The following is a 5,130-nucleotide window of genomic DNA, read 5'->3' as shown; positions in this document are numbered from 1 at the left end:
CTCTAGCTTGCTTTCCTTTCTTCTCCGCTCCCCTCCCCACCCCCAGCCTTAGTGAGAGGGGACAGGGAGCTCCTTTCTCCCAGGGGGGAACTTGCTGGCAGGCACGTGGCACTGCCCTCCAGGGAAACGTGGGTGTCTATTGCTCCAACACATGCAGACATTACAGAGAATCAGTGCTTAGGTCCAGCCCAGGCGCTGGGACAGGGTGGCACCTCTCCCCCACTTTGGTAAGTGTCCCGGAGGGGAGAACCAGCAAGTCCAGACAGGACACTTCTCACAGGCACATCCTTTAACACGGAGGCGCTCCGGGGCCACTGCTGTGCGCGCCCCATTCTCTCGAGCTGTGATGAGCTGTGAACTAGGAGCAGGGGCGACTTGTGATGACACAGGGTCGTTACCCAGCACAGGGACCCCCCCCACACACACACACATCCCGGGCCTCCCTGCTGGCTCCTGTGTCTGGGGGCTGGTGAGTGGTAGACTCCTGGCCACCAGGGCTGCAGGACAAAGCTCTGCCCCTTGCTGAGCTGGAGGGAGGTGGGGAGGCCACGCCTGCCACCACTTGGACTCCTGTAACCCCCCTGACACCTCCCGCCTCATTTCCCAAGTGGCTCTAACACTAACAGTATTTTACAGTGACCATGTGTTTTCTGATAGACGGTACACGCATGAGTCTTGTGATCGTCATCAGGAAATAAATATGTTCAATGGCTGATAAAATTACACGGAACTTATTTTCTTTCCACTTTTTAAAAATCACTCGACCTTCTTACAATGAGCATGTTTTATACATTTTTAAAAATGAGCTCGAAGACAAGGAAGTGCAGTGCTCACTGAGAAATGGCCAAGGATCCCCGGCCTGGGCCTTAGCTGCCACTCTCCCCCAGCCTGCAGCTCGGTAGGGTGTCTCACCTGCAGATGAAAGCATCTCCAGTCCCTCCTACCTGTCAGACAGCCCTCCCTCCCTCTCTGGGGCACACGCAGGCTCTGGAGCTCTCCGTCAGGCATCGTCCACACGTAGTCCAGTTCAGCGGTCCCAACCGGTGGCCCGCGGACCGCTGGTTTGGGTAATGCCCGGGAACAGCGGTCTTATTGGCACACAGATGGCAAAACCTGGCGCAGAGCCTGGGCCAGTCTCGTTAAGGACAGTGTGGTAACTTGGCAGGCACGTGTGTGTGAAAGAAGACCGGAAGGGCACATACCCCATACTGCCAATGGCTAGGATTCTGCCATTATCTGTAACTCTTTGTTGTGCTTTTATGTGTTTTCCAAATTTCTGTGTGAACATGTATTCCTTTGGTCAGAAAAGAGCTCATAATAAATGTGGCACTTACAGTGCTCTCCCTTGGCTGCGCTTCCCAGATGCCCCGGGGCCGGACTCTTCCCCAAAGCTGATCCTGGGGGGAGGAGGGGGAGGCTTGGAGTGAGCAGGCCTTGTCTTCCGAGTTCTTGGCGCAGGTGAGGGAGGAGCCCGCTGCCCACCTACCCCCTGGCCGCTCCACCTGGCCATCCCTTGGCCGCATCCTAACGCGCCCACAGGACAGAGCTCAGCTCCCTGCGCCTCAGCTTCCAAGTCCTGATCCAGGAGCTCAGCCTCCCTTGTGGCCACGAGACGGATTTTCTCCCGGGAACCAGTGCAGCCCCCACACTGCGTCCCTGCTGCCGATGGGTCCGATCGACCGGCACTTCACACACGGAGTTCTGGGGTGCTGGCAGATGTCACTGTGATCAGTTAGGACAGGCTGGGGTACCTACATTCAACAAGAGCCCCCAAAGAGACCACTTCTCACTCTACGTGCTCAGTCTTGATGATCCAGCCTGAAGCTGCCCCACCCTTTGGAGCCATGGTGGGGAGGGAGGGATGATTTGGTGCTGTTGACGTAAAGAACCACTGAAACCTGTAAAAAATTTTTGTGAGTTTATTTGAGCCAAACTGTCGACATATGCCAGGAAGCAGAACCTCAATGAATTGAGATAGTGCTCCGGAGAATGGGGTTACATCTGTATTTATACTTTGCAATCAAAGGAGGGACGTAGGTGGTTACATTAAATCCATTGGTGATAGACTGGAGAGGCCGAAGAAAACAAAGCAGGGAAACCCCCGGGATTGGATAAAAAGTAAAATGATGGACACATACTTAGGTGGGTGCAGGAACAATTAACATGATAATGAAGGAATTGGTGGTCTCTGTCTGGGAGCCCAGCACATCAGGCTGTGCCCCAAGGGGTCCAGAAAAAGAAAGGGAAGTTACAAGTTACCCAGACATTTCAAGGGTATGTTATCATTGAGACAAAAAGACAGACAGGCTCAGTGAAGGTAAAGGTTGACCTTGTCAGTGAAGATACTAGCCTAGGAGGTGCCTACCCACCATCACTGCTTTTAGTAAAAGTTTAATTTCAGACCATCCTTTGTAGTGACTTTAGATCTGAGTCTGCAAGGCTACCATGCAGGCCTCCCCTGAGCTGTCAGGTGGGCATGTGGCCCCTTCTGTCCACAGAGCTTAAAGGGTTCCCTTCAGCTCACAGCTTGTGGACCAAGAGTCATGTGGATGGGGGCGGGGAAACATGAGTCTGTCCTTTGCCCCAAAGAGGAAGACCTGGAAATGCTGGTGAACCACTGAAGGCCTCATCAAGCCTCAAACCCCAAAAGGTCACTGTGATGCAATCTACTCAGGAAATACCGGGTTAAAGAAAGTGAGACAGGTACACGTACTGCGGGACTTCTCAGAGCCTTTAAACTAGGAATGTGTATTGTAACTGTCAGACACAGTGTTTCAGGGTGGAGCTGTGACTTTGTCTTCCTGATGTGTCCTCTGTCCCCGGGCCCAGTGCCTTGTATACAATAGGTTCTCAAATATTTGGCTTATGACTCCTGCCATCTGCAGGCCAACCTCCTGGCTGACCTGAGAAGAGGCTTACCCGAAAACAGAGGTAGGAAACAGGCAGAAGATCTGCGTTGTTCCGTGATTACGTGTGCAGGCCCCACACTAAACCCTCCTACACCTTTATGCCTTGGGAACTGCTCTCATCCTCACTTTACAGATGGGGAAACCGAGGCTGCGGGAACCGGCAGAATCAATTTCAAGTCAGTGTCCAGTTTGGGTGGCCTGTGCTGACAGCTTGCTCTGTCTCCTAGGTTATTTATTTACCTTTGGTAACCTCTGCCGAAGTTTTCACACCCAAAGTAGCCTTTTAGGTCTGAGCTGGGGGCCAGAGAGACCCCCAAACCTTTACTTTGGTGGCCAGCGCCCCGTTTCCTGGGTCCCAGGAGCTGAGCATGTGGGTGCTGAGCCCAGGGCAGTCTCTCCACAGGGCCCCCTGGTGGCTGCAGCCTGTTTAGTAGCCTCCACCCTGTCCCCCTCCCCCTCCTTTTACAATAGCTGGGAAGCTTCTGAGCATCACCTTGGTTAGCCCAGTGCCTCCCCAGTTCCTGGCTGTGTGGGCATTGCTCAGAGGTGGCTAGGAAAGTGAGCCCACACCCGACTCACCTGCATTTAGGGTGTCAGCTTCTCCGAGCCTCAGTTTCATCTCCTACACTACAAGGCCACCCCACTGGGATGGTTCAAGAAGACCACTGGTCAGAAGCACTGGGCACCACACCTGGCACACAGCTGGAGACAGCCAGTGCTCAGTGGGCACACACAGCATTGCATCTACTAACTGGCTGACCCTCAGAGCAAGGCTCCGAGGTGCATACTGTTACCACCTCCCTTTTCAAAAGAGGAAACTGACCCAGAGAGGCAGTGCCTGGAAGAAGGCCCACAGCCTAGGAGGGGCAGGGAGACTCACGATGAGTTGCAGTGGCACCAGGAAGCTGTTCTTGTCATCAAATGGGGGCGAATGCGGCGTTTCTCATCTCCTGGCAAGTGGGCATCCAAATGGGCTTAAAAGCACGGGGTGCCGGGCCCACTGCTCCTAGTGGGCAATGTTTCTCGTAGCAACCCCATCCTGGTATTTCACAGGGGAGGAAGTGACACTTCAGAGGTGGTGACCTGCCAGGGGTCACAGCTAATCATAGCCCTGTCTCCCTGCAGCTCCAGCCTGCTTTCCTCGGCCTCACCAGTCTGTGCCCAGGCCCAGAAGCTCCCCACCAGGCCTAGCCCCCCCACACCGGCCTTTCTTGGGAGGCTGTCCTCACTGCCTGCGCCTGTATCCCTGCCCCACACCTCCTCCGCCGCCCTGCCTCCGCCTCCCCTTCCTCCTGCCGCCCTGCTCCTCCTTGCCTCCCCCCTGCTCATCCTCCAGGATTGCTGACCAGGTTCCGCACAAGCAGCTGAGCGGACCCATGTTTGCAAAGACCTTTGAAACTAGCCCTGCAGAAACACGTGGGCAAAAGAATTACCTGACACTACCCTTTAGAGTTCGGATTCCCAGGTTCCTCGTTCCCGAGAGAACCTGATTCGGGCAGGGCTGAGGCCGGGAAGGTGCATCTTTACAGCCCTCCCAGGGGGTCTCTGCATGGTCTCCAGGGCTGAGAGGAACCCTGCTGGGGTGGGAGCACTCTGACTGTGGGTTGGGGCCGACTCTCCTGGGCAGCTGGCCAGGTGTGGGCTGGGCCTTGAGGGCTACGTGGGCACCAATGCACACACCGAGCCAGCGCTGCACTGGGCGCTAGGAATGCGCAGCGAGTAAGACAGGATGGCTAGCGGGCATCTCTCCTTGCCCTTAACACAATGTACAACTATTATTTTCTACAGTATTTTTAGGGGGTGGCTGTTTCCCTACCAGAACGAGGCCCAAGGCTCTCTTGCTCTTCACTGTGAACGGCCGCATCGGAAGCCCCGGATGACCCTCTAACATGTACGGGCTGCAGCGCAGCTGAACGAATGACGGTCACTTATCCTCGGCTCCGGGCGCCCTGAGCAGGACCAGGCGCGTTGCATGCCCTCCCCCCGCAGGAGCCCGGTTACCCCACCCTGTGAAGCAGACGTGACCATCACCTTCATCCTGCCCACGAGGCACCGAGCCCGGAGGGGTTTCAGTGACTTGCAAAGGTCCGTGCGGCCAGCAGGCGGGAGCCGGGCGACAATCCAGCCGCCGCGACAGGCCCCGCGTGGGGAGCCGCGGCGTTTCGCGTGCGCGGGGGGCCATCACCCCCTGGGCCGGGGTGCAGGAGGCCGAGGAAGAGGT

The sequence above is a fragment of the Myotis davidii genome, unplaced genomic scaffold (assembly GCF_000327345.1).
Source record: "Myotis davidii unplaced genomic scaffold, ASM32734v1 scaffold428, whole genome shotgun sequence".
Lineage (NCBI taxonomy): Eukaryota > Metazoa > Chordata > Mammalia > Chiroptera > Vespertilionidae > Myotis > Myotis davidii.
This window is presented reverse-complemented; position numbering follows the sequence as displayed.